Raw genomic sequence first — 23142 nt, 5'->3', positions numbered from 1 at the left:
TAAAATATACCTACTGCTCTTGAGGTGTTCCTCATCTAGGTGGAGAAGCAGAGACGTCCACAAACATTACAATAAAAATGAAATGTATAATAAAAATCTAAAATTATTGGTTTGAAACAGTATCAGGATCCAAGTAATTCTTCAAGGCCAACTATTTTTGAAGTAAAAGAGAAAGCTCAGAAGTAGGTAATGGAGTTTCTGGTCAAGATGGCAGAATAGAAGGTCCCAGTGTCACTCTCTCCCATGAATCACCCAATTTACAACTATTAAAAAGCAATGGCAGCTAAGCTGGGGGCTGCTAGAGCTCAGGGCAAGACCTACAGAGTACATGAAGGCAGGAGAAGCCATGATGAGAGAAAGAAAGGATTGCTCCCACCATTTCTAGCCCCAGCCACTTGAAGGCTGGATCTGGTGAGCACACGGAGCAAGAACTTGCAAAAGCCACAGCCATGCCCTTCTTATGAAGTTGTTTGGAGGCTGCAGGGGAGAAGAGAGCCTTGGTGGCCCCCAGGCTAGAAAGACCACTAACCAGGCTCCTGTGGACCCACATAGGAGCAAGGAGCCATCGACAATAGAAAAGAGGAACCACTCAGGGGCCAGTGAGTCATTGTAAAGTACCAATGCATGGCCTGTCCTATGGGAAGTGTTTGGAGTATGGGTGGTGGGGGAGACGGGCCCACCAGGGGAAAATTGGGGCACAGCATAGACAGCTGATCTGCCCTCCAATCAGCACAGGACCACTTAGTGGAGACTGGTGAGGAATATAGATCTGCAGGTGGAGCAGTTTGCTGAAAAGACTGAGGCCCAGACTCCCCCAGCATCTGCAACCAGCTCAGCAACAACCACCAAGCTACCACTGGTAGCACCCGGGCTCCCAAGCCAGGGCAGTTGGGGGCCAGGGGCCTCAGCCACAATCCCTGATATCCACAAACAGCCCAGTTTTGACCACCAAGCCACTGCAGGAAGCACCCCAGGCTCCTGAGCCAGGGCAGTAGGAGGCTGATGGCCTTAGCCATGTCCCCCTGATATGTGCAATCAGCCCAGCAACAACCACTGAGCTGCTGCTGGAAGTGCCCTGGGTTCTGAACCAGGGCATGGGGGACTGAGGGCCTCAGCCACACACCCCCCACATCTGCAATCAGCCAAGCAACAACCACCAGGCCACTGCAGGAAGTGCTCCTGGCTCCTGAGCTCAGGTGGTGGGGGGCTGAGGGCTTCAGCCATGCCCCCTGACATCTGCACCCAGCCCAGCAATGACCAAGCCACAGCTGGAAGCCTCCTTGTCTCCCCTGCAGGAATGAGGGGGATGCCATGGGCCTTAACAACACCTCCCCTCCTTCCTCCTTCTCCCACCCTATTTCCTTTTCCCTTCCCCTCCCCCCCCCCACAACTGCTCCACAACATTTTAGAATGTAAAAAAATAATATTAATAAATAAATAAACAAAAAATAAAAATAAAAAGGAGCAGAAAATGTGTTTCTTAATTTGGGGCTAGATTTTCAATTATTTAACCTACCCCAAAATTGCAAAGTGTTTTGTTTTGAAGATGGCAGAGAAAGAAATAGAGATTACATTCTGAGAATGTATTTGAAATTTTTTCCATGTAAAATAATTATTTTAATTCAAAATAAAAGCAGTTAAGGAAACTAAACTTTAAGAAGTGTAGCTCCCTGTGAAATGTGAAAGGAAGGAAATAATCACCATTTCAGAAATCTGATTATAACTGGTCCATCCCTAAATGAGGTGAATCTTAGAATCAGTTCCATTTTAAAACTAGTACTATGTGCCAAGCCATGTGCTAGGCCCTGGGAATAAGAAGATAAAGCCTATTCTTGGAGCTTACATGTTAGTGGTTCTGCCAGACAATAAACAAGAAATAAAATAGATTATAAGAAGGGCTGTGAAGGAAGTCAACAGGGTTCTTTGTAGTATTTCAAGGAAATTACTTAACATGCTAACTTTAACTTCCTAAGTGTCTTCTCCAAGTGTACATATAGGAGACCTCTGAAAAGTAGTATTGTTACTTCTAGATTAATGGCGGTGTTAAGCCCAGGTGGGGTGGGGGAAGTTTTCCCATGCCAATGTAAAGGGCAATTCACTCTGATTCAAACTCTTGCCAGACTGAATTGCCCATCCCCCAAAACCCCTCCTACAGAAATGTTGGAGTCATCACTGGTTTCATGGTAGCCTAGTAGAGTGGTGAACTCATTATCAAACATGGAACAAAGGACATAGAGAGTTTACAGGAAATGGCAATATTTTGGAATAAATAACCATAATGTGTGTTCTCCTGCCTGCGGTCCTGACTGGCAGTCATTTTGCAGTCAATGGCTTTTCTTGGAAGCAGTACAGCCAAGAGGAAGAAGAAGATCTCTCAGATTTCAGCTTGGAAGAGGAACAGTTCAGGCTGTCAGAAGCACAGTAGCACTTCTGAATACCTGGAGAGGAGAGACTTGACTTCCTTGGGATGTCCTGAAGCCCTCCACCCCAATGGGCTTCTGGAGGCCCAGGGCCACCCAGGTCTGCAACCCAAATCCTGCCTCACTAAGGAAGTGAGGGGCTGTTCCAGTGGGAGGTGATTGTCACGTCTGCAGGGGCCAGGGAGGCTTTAGCCCCATCATTGTGGGGCAAGGCTCACCCTTGTGGTGCTTACGTGGGCCTGAGCCTAGTAAAGGTTGCCTGAGTGACTGAAGATGTCATAAATAAAGGGTGGGGTGGGGGCAGGGCCACAGTTGCTCAGGGAGCATGTCTCAGGGCTGCCAGAGTTTGGGCTCCCACTTAGTGCGCAGTGCCAGTGCCCCACTGGCCTGGGTTGCTGTGCCCCAGAGCCTCTGCATATCATGTCTTGGCTGAATCTCTGGGACCTCTGGCTTCTCCTCACATGGCAACCATTGTGGCTCCTCTTCCAGGTGACTCCTCTTCCAGCTCCTCTGTCCAGCTGATCTGTGACCCGTGAGAACTGACTGAGTCCTGGCCACGTTCCTCAGATCTTCCACCTGGATCACCCCATGTGCTTACACTCCTGGCAGACCTGCGGGGCTTTGATTACCTGGGATCCTCTGCTGCCTCACAGATGTTGGTCCTGCCTCAGGAACTGGCTGATGATTTGGTTCCATTCCTGGGCACGGATTCAGCTTGAGAGCTGCCCCCCGAGCCAGATCAGTTTGCTGTTCTGCATCAGGATCTACGTGACAAGCTAGCTTGGCAACAAAGGCTCCCAGAGGTGGTTCCAATGCAAGGCTAGAATCAGAATCAGGCCCTGGCTCCACCTCCTCGACTCAAAAGTAAGATTCAAAGATTTGCATCAAAACCTAAGCAACAAAAACAAATCTTGCAGGATGTTAATGGATTTTCAAGTATGGATATAGTTTATCCTGAATTTCTTCTAGAATCCCAGAAGGACCCAGATAAGCATCTAGATGCCCCTGAGCCAGTTGAAACTAATCAATTACAGCAAGAAGCCCTATCTCTAAATCTAGAGACCCCTGAAAAGATCCAACCCTCTCCACCCCAGCAAGAAGGCCCAGCTCAGCCTCCTCAGACCCCTAAGGATGAAGAACCTTCTTCAACTCAACAGGAGGCCCTTGAGGAGGCTGAAACTTCCTTAACCCAGCAGGAGGCCCAGTTTAGCCTGCACAGCCCCCTAAGGAGGTAGAACTCTCTCCAACCCAGCAGGAGTCCCCAGGTCTGCCACTAGAGCCCCCTAAAAAGGCTGAACCTTCTCCAGTCCCCCAGGAAACTTCAGCTCCACCTTCAGAGCCACCTAAGGAGGTGGAACCTTCTCCAGCTCAGCAGATAACCCCATCTCAACCCACAGAACTCCCTGAGAAGGAAGAACCATCTCTCATCCATCACGAGGCCCTTCCTCAGCCTCCAGATCCCCCCAAAGGAGGCAGAACCTTCTCCAGTTCTGCAGGAGGTCCCACCTCAGTCTACAGAGCCACCTAAGGAAGTTGTAGCTCAACCCCCAACACATTATGAGATGACAGTTCCAACACCAAGTCAGGATCAAGCTCAGAATCCAACGTTGCGTAATATCACATTTCAACCTCTGGACGTGGAGATTAGTATAACTCCAGAACCCACTGTGGAGGCTGAGCATTCTACAGTCCTAAAGAAGACTACAGCTCCTTCTCCAAAGTCCCCTGAGGGAACATCTACATCCAGACTAGGCTCAGGCTCAGCATCCGAACCTGAGTCAAGTCACAGCTCAACCTTTCAATCTGGCACTTACCATAACTCCAGAACCCACTACAGAGTTTAAACACTCTTCAACAATACAGGAGACCCCAACTCAGCATCTGGCACCACCTACAAAGCTTGTAGCTCAACCTCCAGTGTATCAAGAGGTGACAATTTCAACAGCAGGTTAGGGTGAAGCTCAGCATCCAACATTGCCCAACATTACAGTTCAGCCTTTGGAGCTGGAGTTTACCATAACTTCAGTACCCACTATGGAGTTTGAATATTCTACATCCCTGAAGAAGACTACAGCTCCACATCCAGACCAGGTCTAGTCTTAGCATCCAAAGTTGACTCAAGTCACAATTAAACCTTTGGACCTGGAACTTACCATAACTATAGAACCTACTATGGAGCTGAAACCTCCCACCACAAAGGAGACCCCAAGTCAGCCTCCAGAGCCACCTAAGGAGGTTGTAGCTCCACCTCAAGTGTATCAAGGGTGACAGTTTCAAAACCAGGTCAGGATCAAGCTCAGCAACCAATGCTGCCCAATGTCAGAGTTTGGCCTTTAGACCTGGAGCTTACCATAACTTCAGTATCTACTACAGAGGCTGAGCATTCTACAACCCAGAAGAAGACTACAGCTCCACATCCAGACCAGGTTCAGACTAAGCATCCAAAACTGACTGAAGTCACAGTTCACCCTTTTGATCTGAAACTTACTAACGCAGCATCCATTGGTATCTTCTGAAAATTACACTCCAGAAAAGAATGCCACTGGGAGCATCACCCTATGGGAGCTCTGTATCTGCAGAGATGAGACACTGTCCTGTATTGGTTTCAGCCCAGAGCACAGGCTGCGCCGAGTGCCTGTGCCAGAGCCCAAAACCTACAATAGCACCTTCACCATCTTGTAAGAATCAACTTTCCTCATTTGTTTCCTACCCCTTGCTTGGCTCGGCAGCCTTTTCCTTGAGGTCTTCCTAGGCCTTTTTCATCTTCCCAATCCACTTTGACTGACTTTCTGATTTTACCTTTTTCTTGTCAACTTTTCCTTATCCTCATTCTCCTTACTATTTTGCCCCTTTTCCAGGCTTTCACTTGTGATTGCCCTTACTCTTTTTTTAAATCCATTTTTATTTAGCCCCATAATATCATTTCTTAACCTCTGCTCTCCTCCCGTTTTTGAGCCACCCTCTTTACAGCAGGCTGCCTCTCCCCATCTCATTAGTGATGAGACAACAAAGTAGTTAAGAGTAGATTCTTGAGCCAGACTGACTGGCTTTGAACCAAAGTCTGTCATTATTTAGCTTTGTGACCTTGGGTGAGTTATTTAGCTCTGTGACTCAATTTCCTCATCTATAAAATGGGGATTATGATAGTTACCATTTCATAGAATTGTTATGAGATTTAGATGAGTGAATATATAACACCTATATCAGTGCCTAGTATATATATGAATGGCAGCTATTATTATTATTATTATTCAATCCCTCGGGTATGTTGCGAACACATCTTTGTCCCTGGCTTTCTATATATAAAACAGCCATTTTGTACCCAATCCAGGGCTAAGTACTATGGGAGCCACAGAAGTATGACATTGTCTCCAGAATGTGAACATGATAGGTGGGAAGAAAGGGACTAGGCATAAAAAGGGAGGTGATATATAATTAAGAACTAAATTAGATGCAGACAATAGGTGCTGTATTTCACCAGAATTTGTAATCACTGAGGTGTAGGGATCAGGGAAAGCTGCATGGGTAGGCTAAAACTTTATCTGGGGCTTAACAAGTGGTTACAACTTGTTAAAAAGAGAAAAATAGGGAATGATCACAATTTTGTAGACTACTTTGGCTGCAAATAATTGGGTATGAAGCAATGATTATGAAAAAGCTTGAATATCAGCTATCGGGTTTTGAATGTTACAAAAAGAAATATGGAGAGCCATTGAAATTTTCAAGCAAAACAGATAAATGATTTTAAAAAAGGATTATTTTATAATACATATTTAGAGTCACCTAGAGGGGAAGCTTAATAGAGGGAGACCAAATAGAAAGCTCTGGCAAAATCTAGGAGTGGTGTGAGAAGGGTCTAAATCAGAGTGGTTGTGACAGGAGTGGAAAGAAAATCCTGGGAGCACTTCAAAGAAAGGACAGGATTTAGTAACTGACTGAGAGTTGGGGATAGGGTGTATGGGAAAGAGAAAAATCAAATCTACCTTCAGAGTTTCTGTCCTGGATAATGAGGGGAACAATGGTGGTATAACAGGTGGAAATCTAACAGTTGGGAAGGACAGCCAGCTTGAGGCAGAGGAGTTCAGTTTTAGGCAGCTTTTATCAGTGAGCATAAAGCAACCAGAAGGCTTCTGGTTGAGTGGAAATGCCCACTAGGCAGATGAGCAGGCAGGTATTTCTTTTGACTTGTTTCTGCCCCTCTCCAGGGGAAATAGTGTATATAAATAAACTAAGTAAGTTGTTGCTGAGGAACAGGGACAGAGTTAAAGGTAAGGATTCAGTCATCCACAGAGTTGAAACTGAATATAAGGAATCTAACAGGTTCCTTTAAACGTGTCATTAATGGAGATATTCCCACCTTTTTTTTTTTCCTTCTTAATTTTATTTTGCCAATACCCACCTTTTTTAAAAAAAAGTCACAAATGTATATAGGATAACGTGAAAATCTGTACCCCCCATAGCCCCTTATCACCCCCCCCCACCCTGCACCCTACTGATACAGGATGTGCTCAGTACCCTGCACTTGGGTTTCAGGACATGTCTCTGGATTTCCAGCCACTTCCTGAGGTCTCGGTCTTCCTCCTCTGAGCTGTCCCCCAGAGGAAAGTTACTACTGCAAGTTAGACCTATTTTTAGCATCAACACAGGGAAAATGAGACCACAGGGGCTGGCTTATGCAATCCAATGACTGGACATGCTCAATAGAGAGCACAGAACATTCTGGTGCATATAACTTGGAACCACCTCCTTAATTGAATATTCATTAGATAGAAAAACTATAAAAGCCTAATCCCAGCTGAAGGCAGGGTTGTTGTTACTCACGTTCCTGTAGGCAACTTGCACCTCCTGGCCTAGATGTGTATATTTTACTTTGTACGTAACTTACTTTCAGCAAGCAGCTATTCATTCTCTTGAGCCAGACCTGCACTTTGTACTAAACTTTATTTAGCTTTTGTGTTAGACTTGATGTCTGTACTGAACTTACTTTTGTGTTAAACTTGGTGTGGGCCCTGCTCAGTCTCTAGAGCTATGCTGTGCTCTCTCTGTGGAACGTGTATTTCTTATCTATTTTATTAAACTTGTTCTGTCTACTGTAACTCTGCCCTTGAATTCTTTCCTGTGGCAGAGTCAAGAACCTGATAAGAGAACTGAGTGGGTATCAGGCCCTCGGACCCTACCTCCAACATCACTACCACCCATAAGATAACTCCCGTTACCAATTTTATGTATGTCCTTCCTTCCAATCTCTTTCCTTTGCATTTTTTTCCTAATGAGGTAATGCTTTATTTCTTGCTCAGTGATTTGTGCTTTTTCCCTATACAGTATGTCTAAGAGTTCTTTCCACATCGGCACATTATACCCTTTAATTTCTAATTTCCCTTACCTTTCCAATATGTGGAGAAGTTTCAACAGAGGGCACTTAGCCAAAGCTTTGGTGTTATTTGGCATGGGGATTCTTCATTCTTCTTTGATGATAATGATACATTTTTGCCCATTTTTCTGTTGAATTATTTACCATTTTCTTATTGATTTGTAGAAGGAGTCAGGTTAGAAACAGTGATTTTTGGGGAAAAGATACTTACATTCAAAGTAATTAACTGGCAAAAAGAAAAAAAAAGCAAAGTAACTAACTGGCATAATCTTTCCAAAAGATTGGACAGATAGGAAGTTAAGATTCTGAGATGTCTCATGGTTTGTTCCTGTGACCCCACATTATTTCTTTAATTGGGCACACTGATAGCTCTGGAAATTAGAAAGCTAGTATTTTCCATATTTGAATATCCCCCATGAGGTTGCCATGATTCTTTTACTTACTCTGTTCATTCTTTTCCTACCTAGTCAAGGATATGAACTGTGTTTCTTCACAGAAATTTCCAAGGAAACTCTATTTCTTACACTGATGAAAATAATGGGAAGCATACCATTGGACTGAGAAACTGAGTATATTCTCTCCAGATATCAATACAAAATACTAAATGCATTGTAAGACCCTTCTTGGTTGGTCCAGAAACTTGAGGCAGACACCTCTGAGAAAAGGTATTTCCCATTTCAAATCCCAAATCAACCTGTATTGATTGCAATCTTATGGTTATATAAAAATTAAATTTGGTGGGCCCTCTTTAAAATAAGTAAGGGGCAATTTATTTTCTGTTATACAAGTAATACATAACTATATTCTTAATGTATAAAAATGAAATACCAGGTATGGTAGAAACTCTCTTTGTGCCCTAAGGTAAGCTCTACTCTGAGTTTGGTATATATCCTTCCAGCCCTTTCCCCATGCATTTGCCTACATATATATATATACACACACACACATAGCAAAATAGGTTTGTTGTGCAGTTTTATCTTTTTTCCTTACATAAATGTTAACATCCTACAACTTGATTCTTTCACTTCGTGATATGTCTTGGACTTTTTTCCTTCCTATTACTTAGCATGGTTACTCCATTCATTTAAACTCCTAAATTATATGACATACTATGGGCCATTTTTGCCATGTGATAAGCTGGTCACCATGGGGACTCTGTACAGAGTCCCCACCAAGAAGAAGGCCCTCACCAGATGTGGCCCCTTGACCTTGGACTTCCCAGCATCCAAAGTAGCTCAGAAGAAGAAGAATCTTGCCAAGTGAGGCAGTTTGTGCAGAAGTGGGCCAGACTTCAGCCCAACACACCCCACCTTCCACATCCATCCAAGGCTCCACACCCACAGACCACCTGCCATGTTCACTCTGGAGAAGCATAACTCATGAGTGATTTATGTTGAAATCTGACAGATCCAAGGGATCCTTGGCCAGTCTACTCTAAACAGGGTGGTACATATGGAGAAAGCTGATGGAGAGACAGTTTCCTATCTGGGGTCCTAGGAGAGAAGTGCTGCAGTGGCCCAACTCCCAGGTTCTCAGCAAGGGTTGGGTGATGCATTCAGATGGCCTTGCTGTTGTCTAACTTCAGACAAGATCCTCGACTTTTCTGAGCCCTGCTTTCATTCTCTGTAACATGAGTTTGGTAACACCCACCTAGCAGGACAAAAGATTAGAATACCTAAAAGTATGTACACAGCGCCTGGTACATAGTAGGTACCCAACTGTTATACATTGAATTCTCTCCCCAACCCACCCCCAAATTCGTATGTTGAAGTCCTAACCTCCAGGATGGCAGAATGCAACTTATTTGGAAATAGGGTCATTGTAGATATAATTAATTAAGATAATGTCATATTGGAATAGGATAGACCCCTAATCTAACATGATCGGTGTCCTTATAAAAAGGGGGAAATTTGGACACAAAGACACACACAGGGAGAATACCATGTGAAGATGAAATCAGAGACTGAGGTGATGCTTCTACAAGCCAAGGAAGGGCAAAGATTGCCAGCAAACCTCCAGAAGCTAGGGGAGAAGCCTGGAACAGATTCTTCTTCACAGTCTCCAGAAGGAACCAACTCTGTTGACACCTTGGTCTGGGACTTATTGCCTCCAGAACTGTGAGACAATAAGTGTCCGTTGTGTAAGTCACTTTGTTATGGCAGCCCTAGCAAATGAATGCACCTGCAGATGGGAGCCCATCATTTTTGATAATCCCCATGGCTCCTTTTTTCTGTACCTTCCAGATGGCTTCCTCCAAGGGCATCCTTCAGACAACCAGCGCCACCATTTGGAGGGATGCACAAAGGAAATGTACTGTGGGTGGAATCACTGGGTGCTGAGACCAGAGAAGTGATGATTCTCCCTCCTTGTCTAAACATCTCTGCCACCTGCAGTTCAGCCTGGGTAGTTTCTACCCCACTGCTCTCCCTTCCTGTGTCCCTGTGCTCATCTTCTGCTCCTCCTCTGCCCACATGCCCATCTGTGCTGTGAGGTCTTAGAGAAGACCATTTCCAGCCACAGCAAGGCTCCTGGATCTGCCAAAAAAAAAGTATGCCTGGCTTGGCAGAGGGGTCACAGAAAATTGTGATAACATCCTGTGCTTGGGAAGTGCTTCTGCAAACTGCCTTCTTAGCTATTGGCCATCGAAACTGTCACAACAGGGCATGGAGATCACGGGAGCAGGCTGGGTTCCTGTGGGACTGGGAAGGGAAGTGTGGAGAACAGGAAGCAAGATGGTGGTATTCTGCATTATTTAAAATTCCATGTCTTTTATTTATTTATTTATTTATTTTTGGCAGCTGGCCAGTGTGGGGATCTGAACCCATAACCTTGGTGTTAGGAGGCTGTACTCTAACCAACTGAGCTAACCAGCCAACCGGTGTAGGGAAAAGGCTGCAGAGAGTAAACAGAGTCCTCAAGGGGCTAAGGGGTATAAAGAAAAGGCACTTCAAAGTAGTGAGGGATCAGAGCATCAAGAGGAAACAGAGTGGCCAGCCATTTGTGGAGAACATTGTTAAAGATAGAAGGCCCAGAAGATGAAACCCAAGGGAGCTGGAATAACTTCACTTGGTGTGAAGACCCAAGAAGTTAGTGGGAAGCCCCTTCCACACAGAGCCTTCACTCACAGAGGAACATAAGGCCACAGTCTCTTTTTTCCTGAAACAGTTCTCAATGGGCAGGTCTTCTGCTTCCACCACTGCAAAATCCCTAGATTAGAAACAGATCAAAAGTCTCAACCTACACCATTTTTGCTTTAGAAGATGCAAACACTAGAGTTAAAAATATGAAGGCTGCTACTCCAATCTTACATTCCATAAAAAATTGCCAGTTTCATAAAACTCACTCTCATGTTGTCTACTGAACACCCAAAGCCAAACTGAGTCAAAAGCTCAGTAAGGAATGTTCATTCAAGAGGCTGGTGTTTGCAAAGAGGCCTCCACTCTCTGCAGTGACAAGCCTTATAAATTCCCCTTCATGAGGGGCTTTTTCATCTTCAGGAGACTGGAGTTCTCAAGAAAATCCTTTCCCAGAATTATTTGCTCTTTCAGAGCCTTCTATAGAAAAAAAAAACACTACTGAAGAAAATACAACTGCAAGAAATACTTCTGATAAAAATGTTTTGGTAGAAAACACTACTGTACCAACAGAAACTACCCCTGAAAACACAACCCACAAGAATTCTGCTGTAGATTCTGCTGTGACTACATTAAAGTTAATGCCAACTGCTAAACAATCCAACGGAACACTGTCACCTCTCCCCCAGGGTGACAGACATGCAAAGGATTATTCAAAGCCCATTTCTTCTGAGTAGTGAGAGGCCCTGAAGGGGTTAATTTTCCAAGAACCCTCAAGAGAGAAGCATTCCTCAGAAAAATAACACCAAACTGGGGTCTTCTCTCAGTATTTATTTTCTGGGCCAGAAAGTTACAGAAAAAGAAAATAGGCAGTTACAAAAGAACAGTAAGATAATTGTCATGGCAACAATCATTAGGTTTAGCTGCACCAACGATATCTGCCCTTAGAGCCAGCAATTTTGCTATGTTACAATTCTTTACCTATGACAGAGACTTTAGCCTGGGGAAAGTTTCCTGTCTTTCACAAGCTTAACATTTCTATGTGTAATTTTAAAAAGGTAGGCTATACCTGAAACTACAGGGCCTTGGAAGCTAGGCCCTGTGAAATTCACTTGCTTTATAAATGTTAGTATACCCACATATCCCCCATTTTTATTTATTTATTTTTTAAAACAAAAAGCAAAAGCTATACATCAAGGTTTCACAGTTAAGATAAAAACATTTTGTTAAAGAAAAGTTAGTATCATTTTAGCATGGCAAGTCCTTTTAATTTATTCCAGATGGGGACTGATGATGTCATCATCTCTCAGTGCTGTGGCATCAGCATCATTCCATGTGAATTGGGGTGTTATTGCCAGTTGCTAAAACTCTGGAGTGGGGTTCTGTTCCATGTAATAGTTGATTTTGAATTCAGAGAGTTTGTTGGTGTTCACCCATCCAGGACATCACTGCTTCCAAAGCATCTAATCTTTGTAAAATTTCCTGATCAATTACAAATCTTTTGTTTAGGAACAGGATGTCTCATCCAAGTACATAAAACACCCTCTTTAAGGCCATGAAACTTTAGAGAACTGCTTTCGTAGACAAGATATTATTTTCCCCTTATCAATTAAAGCATTCCTCATAAAAGCATTGATGATCAATTTTCTGATTGAAAAGGTTTCACTTTTCTTTGTATAGATCCCTCGGTGCTGGGAAGGCTCATTCCCAGGTTGTCATGTCCAACTTCAGGTGGAAAGATGAAACAGCAAGATGAAACAAGCAAGATGAAACAGCAGTTAGGCCAAATTAGGGCAACATGAAGAGGGGTCAGGAACTTAGAAGAGACATGCTATTTTACAACCAAAGTTTTAAATTATATCCTGTTATAAAGAGGGATTCAATTTTTATTGAACTTATGAAAATAGCCACATTGCCATAATAATCATAAAGGTACTCAAAGTTTTTAAATTTGGGGGGGATCAAATAGGAAGAAAACAAATGCTTTTATCTTTGTTTTAAATTATATTTTACCAAACTGCTGTTAGTTATAGATAGCTTAAGAGAGAGAGTTTTCTTAAATCTGGAAAACAAGACATTAATGAGCGGTTTCAAAATAAAAATTGTAAAAATCTATAATTCTTTTTAATCAGTTCATTAGTTTTATGTAATTAACTTTTCTCATTTTGACCTTGGTGAGTAATTTCACAAACCCGTCAGTTTCTTCATTAGAATTTTGGAAATTCAGTTCAAAGGTATGAACTCGAAGTTTGTCAGGAAACTGTAACTGTCAGAGTTTTTTCATGAAATATTTGAAGACATAACATTTTAAAATTATAATTGAACCAAGATTATGACCGGTAGCATTTATATCAAGACACAGATTTCCCAAGAACCTTACAAGATTTTAGAATACATATTAATATGATCTTAGTATAACCAAAGAAGGTCAAACATTATTTCTTGTTTTGACAATGTTTTTCACATAGTCTAATTTATCAAATAAGCCAATTGGTTTTGATACATCTTTTATATATCCTTTGAGAAGCTCCAGGGCCCTTGGAACCTCCCAAAGTTAATTCAAGTCCAAGTTTTTAGAATTTGGTTTTGGAAAGTTAGTTGAATAACAAAGGCTTAAAACACTCCAAATCATTACAAAAATAAAACCAAAGTGACAATTTTAAAGGCAGAGAGCACAAGAAATTATGATAAAACATGAAATAAGTTTCCTAAGCCAGTTATCTAAAAGATAAAGAAAACCTCTTACAATTTTCTATTAAAAGCAGTTAAGTGCTTTGAGGAAATCTGGTTGTTCAAATGCAGGAGAACAAATTCTAAATCTGTATAGAATATTTTTGATATTAATTTTTAGAAAAACTCAAACATAATTTGTTTTTAAATCCAGTCAATCCTTTTACTGTAAAACCTTTTTAACAAACTTATCTACACAAACCATTATCATGACTTACTCAGACATTTGATGACATGCTTTAGATTTTTCCTTTTTTTCCCCTATAGTTTTTATTTTTTTAAATAGCCAGTTATTTTACTCTAGGACAAGAATACATTGTACCAGATATCTTTTAACATAAAAATATTTTCTTTCCCTTAGCCTTTCTAACCACAACTCCATCTTTACATCCATAGCTTTTTTTATATCACCTTTTTTTTACGTACTTGTCCTTTTTTTTACATTGGCCTCATTTGCCTAAAAATTATATACAGAAATTGGCCTCATTTGCCTAAAAATTATATACAGAAAGGTTTTTCTGGTTTTGAATGGGTTCACAACTGAAAAGCCTCTAGCAGAGACAAATGTAATCCTGTTTGATTAGTAAACCCAGGCAAAGATGTGTGCTGATAAGAACATTTTTATACATTCAGGTTAGTAAACAGGGGTCCATTAGTCAGAGCAGATTACACAAAGCCCAGTTTGAACCTCAGCTGTTTTTAACAAATAAATATTTATGGTTTCCTAGCCAAAAACTTGATGTATTAAATCTATACCCTTATCAGTTAAAGTTAAGTAGGGCCTTTGAGATATTGGGCATAGGTCTCCTTTCACTAGCCATCATGGGTCCCTAGTACCCACATGGCATTTAGGGTCATGTGGAATCCAGAGAGGCCATATGGAGCTTAAGGCAGAGGGCAGCATTCACAAAGATAATGTCTAAAAGATCTTGTTTCTGCCAGCATGGCCAGGAGGCAGAGCTGAGATGAGGAGACATATTGGGTTTTGTCCCACAGCTGATGGTCCATGTGCTGTGGACACATTATGTCCTCTGACCTCACCATGACCCTGTGTTAAGTGTCCAGAATTTAGAGGCTTAAAACCAAAAACAAGCTAACAACAAGACATGTGTAGGGCTTTGGGAGAAGCCCAAAAGCCAGTTCTCTTACAGCTTTTAGTCCTTAAACAAATTAAACAAGCATTAAACATATCACAAAATGCATTGACCTAAAGACAAATTTAGGCAAAAGGTTTAAATCAATTTTTTTTTTTGTCCTTTTTGAGACCAGCGACACCGCGCTCAGCCAGTGAGTGTTGTGAGCGCACTGGTCATCCCTATATAGGATCCGAACCTGTGGCGGGAGCGTCACTGCACTCCCAGCGCCGCACTCTCCCAAGTGCGCCACGGGCTTGGCCCTTAAATCAAATTTTGAAAATATATTTATTTTATCAAAACTTTAGAAAATTAAAGTCACGTGAACTTGAAAAGTATAATTATTTACTTAATGAGTGCACATTAATTATAAGCTAATTTGGTACCATGCAGACAATACAAACACACATACAGACATGAACATGTAGACATAATATACATTTATGTATATATACATGTAGACATAAACAGAAACAATAAGGATTTTATAGGCTTCCTTTAAAATAAAGAGACAGATAAAATAGAAAACTCACTAGTCTAAAAGGACAGTCAGGTTTAAATTGTGTTTCTAAAGAATGTTAAAGCTTATCTGTGAGGGCTCACCCTGTTTTAGAGAAAGTAAGGTAACAAAACAGGTAGATTTTAGTATAGTTTTTGTTTCTCAAATGGGTTGCTGAGCTTAAGGGCTGAGCTATTAAATAGAGATGAAACCATTTGACTTTTGGGGTATCCTGAGAAAGACAGCAGACCCAAAAGGTGGTCTGGTTGGCATCAGGGCTGCATTTCTCATAAAGCCTCAGAGTCTTTGGTGAAGAAGAGAAGCACATGCAGTTAAGAAAAGAAAACATGCTCAAACAAAACTAAAATTGCAAAGAAATATTAACATCTTTTACTTTTGTTTGTCCAATTTAAAGTTATTTTAGTCACTGGCAAAGATTAAGTTTTATCCTTGTTCGGTGACATAAACATGTCTTTGTTTTTTGTTAAGGTCTTGAATAGGTCTCAAAGCGACTTGACATAGATTCCAAGTTGTTAGATGAAACACCTTAACAAGACCCCTTGTATTTTTTAACCAGTGACCAACTCATTTCCAAATTTTGATGTCAAGTCTCCCTTCCTTAGGGTACCAAGAATTATTGTTTCTAATAACCACTAACAGTTTTACAAGCTGCCTTTCAGTTACATTACAGCCTGCTGCTTTAAGGAGACATTGGAGTTGTAATTTATGTTGAGTCTCCCTTTTTGTTAAAGAATTTTCCATATTTTAAAAGTAAAAAAAAGAGAAAAAACCTTTGGGTTGAAAGCTAGCTTGACCTGCTGCAGGCGTGCAGTCACTAATCAAAAGCTACCTGTGATTCCCTTACCAGGATGAGTATTCCCTTACCGGGATGTGCAAATATAAATGTCAGATGTCCTTTACTTTCCAAGGCTTGGCATATCGGTCTCTGATCCATGGAGTCAGAATGCCTCACATGGGGCACCATTTGTCACCTCTCCCCCAGGGAGATGGAAATGCAAAGGATTACCCAAAGCCCATTTCTTCTGAGCAGTGAGAGACCCCAAAAAGGTTAATTTTCCAAGAACCCTCAAGAGAGAAGCATTCCTCAGAAAAATAACACTGAACCAGGGTCTTCTCTCAGTATTTATTTTCCAGGCCAGAAAGTTATAGAAAAGGAACATAGGTGGTTACAAAAGAACAGTAAGATAATTGTCATGGCAACAATCATTAGGTTTAGCTGCACCAAGGACATCTGCTCTTAGAGCCAGCAATTTTGCTGTGTTACAATTCTTTATCTACAACAGAGACTTTAGCCCGGGGAAAGTTTCCTGTCTTTTGCAAGCTTAACATTTCTATGTGTAATTTTAAAAAGCTGTACCTGAAAACTACAGGGCCTTGGAAGCTAGGTCCTGTGAAATATGTTTGCTTTATAAATGTTAGTATACTCCACAGAACACAATGGGAATACCACAGACTGGGCACCAACTTAGCCCCCAAGCCCAAAGGTTTCACTTACCCATTGCTTTTATCCCCAGGTGATCAATTTGAACTTCAGCTAAACCAGCAGCTAGGATCCCTGATCTCTGACAATGACATGACAAGGTTCATTTCTCATGTTATCCAGACTTTGAAAAGGGACTGCTCTGAGCCCCATGTACAAATGGCTTGTGCCAAGCTCATCTCCAGAACAGGCCTCCTGATGATGCTTCTCGGCAAGCAAGAAGTAAAGGTGTCCAAGACAGAGTGAGATACAGACCAATAGAAAACTGAGAATTATATCAATGAGAGCACAGAAGCCCTGGATGAACAGACAGATCAGGAGTCACGTGAGATGAAGACAACTACTGAAATATGAGACCCAGAATTTCCCATCATTTAGGATAAGCCATTAAAGTGCTCAAGCAGGAAGACCAGAGGCTCCTAGTCCATATCTTGTCTTGGTCATGTAACTTTGGCCAAGACAGTGATCTCCCACTTTTCTCATTTACAGAATAAAGCAGACCTAACACATAAGATAAATTATAGAAGAAAATGTTTAATAATAAGATTATGTAACACATTAGATTTAGTATGTTCTTTAAGAATCTTTAAGCTACTCATCTGGAAGACTGGGATTTTATGGATTTTGTTTGGTGTTTTTTTTTTGTTGTTGTTGTTGTTGTTTGTTTGTTTGTTTTGGCAGCTGGTGCCTACTGGGGTCTGAACCCTTGACCTAGGTATTAACAACACCATGCTGTAACCAACTGAGCTAACCAGCCAGCCCAAGAATGGGATTTTAAATAGTTAGCTTTCATCTCTTCTTTCTTTTGGTGGGTAGGCAGTACAGGGATCTGAACCTTTGGTAGATTTCCCTGCCTTGTGTGTGACATCATTAGCAAACTTAGCACTTACATATGCTAAGCATAGGATGAAGAGTTTTCCACATATCGTATGATTTAATCCTCACAACAGTCCTCTGAGGAGGATATTATCATCCCTCTGTACAGATGAAGGAGATCAATTTAAGGTCCCAGTTGCAAAACCAAAAGCAGAACCCAGATTGCCTTGACTTCAAAGCCTGTGCACCCTGCTGCCACTCTGTTTTGCCTCCTTAGAGACATTAAAAAACAAACAAACAAACAAACAACACTGGGAAATATTTGAAACACAGAAGTACAATGAAAATCATTGGAAGGATTAATATATTTAATATAAAGAGTTTTATAAACCAGCAAGAAAAAGACAATCCAGTGGATAAAGAACCAAAAAGGCTGTGAATAGTAGGTAATTCATCATCTATGCCATCACATCTGTGGCCCTAGCCATGTGGCTTAAGGGGTGTGAGTCTTATTAGAGGCCTTTGTCACTTCACAGAATAGTCTGATATTTTCTTTTAGTACTTTTATAGCATTATGTTATTTATATATATATTTCATGTTATTTATATTTTTTAATCCATCTGGAATTTGTTTTATTTGTTTTTAGTATGACTGAGTTAGGGAGTCTAACTTATTTTTCCCTTCATGAATTGTTTTAAGATGATTTTTATTGTATGGTTCATTCTTTCTTCAGTGATCTAAAATACAATCTTTATCTGGACTCTGTTCTCTTCTGTTGATCCACTTGTCTTTTCCTGAGTACCAGGATCACACTACATAATTCCAGTTGCTTTATAACATATTTCGAGTTAAATATTTGGTAGGGCGAACTCCTGCTCTTTGGTCTTCTTTTTCATATATTTCATAGCTATTCTTGCCCGTTTTCTCTCCCAAATGTCACCTGGTCAGTTTTTGTAAAAAACTGTTCTCTGGAGATCAATAGGATTTCATTGAATTTGTAGATTAATTTGACAATTGACATCTTTACAACATTCTAGGAACATGGTATCTCATGCCATGTATTTATATCTTCTGAACATCCTTCAGAAGAGTTTGTGTTTTCATCACATAGATCTTACACATCTTTTGTTAAGTTTATTCCTAGGTACTTTACATTTTTATTGCTGTTGTAAATGGGATCATTCTTCCATTTTCTAATTAGTTATTGGGGGTACATAGGAAAGCTACTGAGGTTTGTGCACTGATCACATGATTTTGTACCTAGCCACCTTACTGAATCCTCATATTACTTCCAATAAATTTTTAGTTGTTTCTCTTTGGCTTTTTAGATTTTTCATCATTTTATATGCAAATGATAGTTTTATCTCTTCCTTTCCAATACTTATACCCCATTTCTTTTTCTTTTATTATTAATTTATTTTATTTATTGAATTAAAATTGATTATACATATCTTGGGGGTTCAACACTGAGTTATGTTGATCAAATCAATATTACCAGCATATATAGTTACAAATCATAATTATTCTTTTTCCCCTTGTCCAATCTCTCCCCACCCTCCTCTTCAGCCCCCCCCCTTATTACCCTAGATTTCTTCTCTCTTTCTGAAAGAATAATGGTTATTTTGTTGATTTGTTACCTAGATGATCTGTCCAATGCTGAGAGGTGTGATCAGGTCCCCCAATATTATCATAGAGCAAATGCTTCCTCTGTCACTCTGAAATGGGCTTTGTGGAGAGAGACATCCTCTTCTTTATCTCTGCTGGTGACTCTCATTGTGTCAATGCACTCCAGTGGTTGTCAGACCATCCCTATGGTGGTTGTGGCATCTAGCCACTCTCACAGCAACAATGATTATTGTGGTGGCTGTGGTGGGCCACCCACATGGAGGTGATGTTTTTGGCATGCTCCTTGGTTCTGGCGGTGTGCCTAGTTGTGGGGTGTGTCTGGTCCCCGCTCCTTACCTCAGGTCCCGAGGTGGACCCTAAGGTGCTGGCAGTGTGCCTGGATGTGGGAGTGGAGTCCGGTCACCTTCTCAATGCCTTGGGTCTCCAGGCAGGTCCCAAGGTACTGGCACAGTGTGCCTGGTTGTGGGATGGGGGTTCAATCCCCTTCTCCATACCTCAGGTCCCCAGGCAGGTCCCAAGTTGCTGGCATGGTTTGCCTGGTTATGGGAGCAGGGTTCATCAGTCCCCTTCTCCATGCCTCGGGTCCCTGGGTGGGCACTGAGGTGCTGGCATGTATACCCCATTTATTTTTCTTATTGCATTTATTAGGACCTCAAATCAACAATGATGATCAGTAGCATTAATAATAGGCATCCTACTGTTGTCCTTGACTTTAAAACCATGCTGTTTAGGCTTCTGGGAGACACTTTTATCAAGTTACAAATGTTTCTTTTTTTTCCTGCTTTTAAGAGTTTTTGCTAGAAATTATCTGTTGAATGATATCTAAAGAGTCAATAAGTGCCAGCTGCATGCTAGACCCTAAGCTAGGTACTGTGGAAGAATCAAAGAAATATTAAACAGGATAGAGTTCCCAGTCTCAAAAACGTTATCTTACCAGGTAGATAAGACTTATAATAAATAAAAATAATGAATAAAGCTTTGGAGATAATGGTCATTGTGATGGATAATCATGATTGTGTTTTTTTCCAAAACAGATTTATTCTTTTTTTTTTTTTTTTCCTTTTTTTTGTCTTTTTTCGTGTCTGGCAATGGATTGCAACCCTCAGTGTCGCGCCCGTACCGGACCGGGACCGGCAATGGGATCGCAACCCTCGGTGTTGCGCCCGCACCTCGCTCAGCTAGTGAGCGGGAACCGGTCTGTATGTGGGATCCGAACCCTCGGCGGGAGCGCCGCCACACTCCCAAGCGGCACACTGTAGCAGTGCGCCACCGGGCTGGCCCCAAAACAGATTTATTCTCATAGAACAGTATCAGAGGATGATAAAGAGGGATTCCCCAAGGTAAGTATTTACCTGGCAATTTCTAAATTATTTTAGAACTAGAGGAGAACTTAAAATGTATCTATTTCAATTCCCTCATTTTACAAAGAGAAAACTGCCAGAGGCAGGAAGAACACTTATTTAACCCAGTGCTTTGCCTAACTCCAGCAAAATTAGTTCCCCAGGCAAAGCTGAGTTAGCAGGGACTAGTAAGGATGAATCTACTGTCACCAGTCCTTCCAAGAAAGCATGGAGGGGAGAGGTTTTGGTAGTGCCTGTTCCTTCTAGTGGGGAGTGGGCATCAGGCCAGAGGCCTTCTTGGAGGCTCTGGAGAGGGAGTAGGGAAGGCCACATGATATTGAGGTAATTCAAGGCTGATAGAATACATGACTTCATCCTCTAAAGTGGAAGAAAAACTTACCTTCTTATCTGACTGGTTTTTGGGCCCCCACTCTCTATTCCTTTTATCCAAATCTCATAGAGTTTAACTAGGAGAGACCTTAGACCATAGTTTGTCTCTTCCTTTTACTATAAGGAAACAGAGAAGGAGAAAGGGAAAATATCTTGCCCCATGGTCACACTGCTAGTGAGTATCAGATTCCTTTTCTAGCTGGGGATTCTCCATTGATTATCCTGTGCTCGGGCTGTGAGCTACATTTTTTTTTTTTTTTGTCTTTTGTCTTTTTTCCGTATCCGGCAACGGATCGCAACCCTCAGTGTTGCCCCCGTACCGGACCGGGGACCGGCAACGGGATTGCAAGCCTCGGTGTTGCTCCCGCGCCTTGCTCAGCCAGCGAGCGGGAACTGGTCTGTATGTGGGATCCGAACCCTCGGGCGGGAGCGCCGCCGCGCTTCCCAAGCGGCACACTATCCAGTGCGCCACCGGGCCGGCCCAGTGAGCTACATTTTATATCACAAATCAGTACCCACATACTATATAGACATAAGTAGTTTCTGAAATGATGCACTGATTTTTGTCATATTGTTTGTACTCAAATTATCTTGTGTTTTAGTGCTAGTCATGTCCTTTAAACTGGTTCCACAACTCACTCACTCATCAGTGACAGCTTGTAGTATTAAAATCAATAAGCTAGAGGGGCCGGCCCATGGCTCACTTGGGAGAGTGTGGTGCTGATAACACCAAGGCCACGGGTTCGGATCCCTATATAGGGATGGCCGGTTGGCTCATTTGGGAGAGCATGGTGCTGACAACAACAAGTCAAGGATTAAAATCCCCTTACCAGTCATCTTTTAAAAAAAATCAATAAGGTAGATAACTTGGCTAGTTGAACCTAGGCATTTGCTTGATGTGATTCAACCTCTAGGATAAAGTAGCTAGGAACACAGAAACACTTTATCACCAACACCACCACCACCCCACCCCAGCAAATGACGCATGTGAGACAAAGCTGAAAGGGACTGATATAAATGCTTCTGGAGATGACTAATGCTTTCTGCCCATAGTGGCTGTGCATTTTGTTCACTGCACGAGGGCACTTGGTCAAGGCAGTAAGTGGAGCTGAAAATCCTGCTGATACTCCATGCCATGTACAAAGTTCTCCCCAGAGATATTGTGAGGCCCTTTTGGGAAGACACAGAGAGCTTCTGGAAGCCCAGCATGCATGAAATTTTTTTGAAGGTCCCTGGTCTGTGGTGATTTTGCTTGTTGTGATTATGGACTGAGGTGCACATTTAGTCCTAATAAGACCAGAGATGTACATTGTGAGAGACATGGAAAATGGCATGAATCACTAATTGTCTTGTGTGTGTGTTTTCTCCCAAGGGGCTTTTTCAGATTTCTGCTGCATAGGAGATGCTCCCAGCAAAATGACTCTCAGGTAAATTTAAGAAGGATTCACTGCTGTGTCCAGAGATGGCAGGGGAAATGCAGAATTAATATTTCCCCTTTTATTTTCTAGGAGGGCTTTTTCTGGTTAAGGTGGCCACTTTGGCTTAGGGATACATATAGACCTCTCAATGCTACACGCAAGAAAAACATGGCCTGGGAGCTACATGACAAGGATCCTTCTGAGGAGGATGAAATTTTCAATAAGGATGCAGGGTAAATGATTGGGGACAATTTAAAATTTGTATCTACAATGAGGAGATAAAATAAAAATAAAACTTTTTCTTTTCTTTTTTTTTTTTTTTTGGCAGCTGGCCAGTAAGGGAATCCATACTCCTGACCTTGATGATGTAAGGCTGAGCTAACCAGCTGAGTTAACTGGGCAGCCCATTAATTGCTCTTTTCAAGAGTAAAAGCCTTGGCAGTGTTCTTCTTATCCTAGGGGCTCAGATAAGCCCATGTGCATAGATATGCCTGACAAGTGTGAGGAAAGCAAGGTGCCCAGGAACAACTCAGAGTCACCCCATCCTGCCTCAGGCCACCCGCAAATTTTATTTTCTTTTCTTTTCTTTTTTTTTTAATTTTTATTTTGTCAATATACAATGTATATGATTATTATGGCCCATCACCGACACCTCCCGCCCTCCTCCCTCTCTCCCCTCCCCCCAAGAATGTCCTTTCCGTTTGCTTGTTGTAACAACTTCAAAAAAAGTATAGTTGTTATACCTTCTTCCCCACCCCCCACCCCCGGTTTTTGTGTGTGTGTGTTTGTGGGTAAATTAATTTGTTTATTTTTTAGCTCCCAC

The 23142-nt window shown here is 41.8% G+C and overlaps 1 pseudogene; it reads left to right on the top strand.

Moving 5' to 3' along the window:
• The first annotated feature begins 9670 nt into the window (after positions 1-9670).
• Positions 9671-17082, top strand: LOC103590408 (annotated as a pseudogene).
• Positions 17083-23142: the final 6060 nt, after the last annotated feature.

Source organism: Galeopterus variegatus, unplaced genomic scaffold (assembly GCF_000696425.1).
Source record: "Galeopterus variegatus unplaced genomic scaffold, G_variegatus-3.0.2 Scaffold812, whole genome shotgun sequence".
Classification (NCBI taxonomy): domain Eukaryota; kingdom Metazoa; phylum Chordata; class Mammalia; order Dermoptera; family Cynocephalidae; genus Galeopterus; species Galeopterus variegatus.
This window is presented reverse-complemented; position numbering and strand designations above follow the sequence as displayed.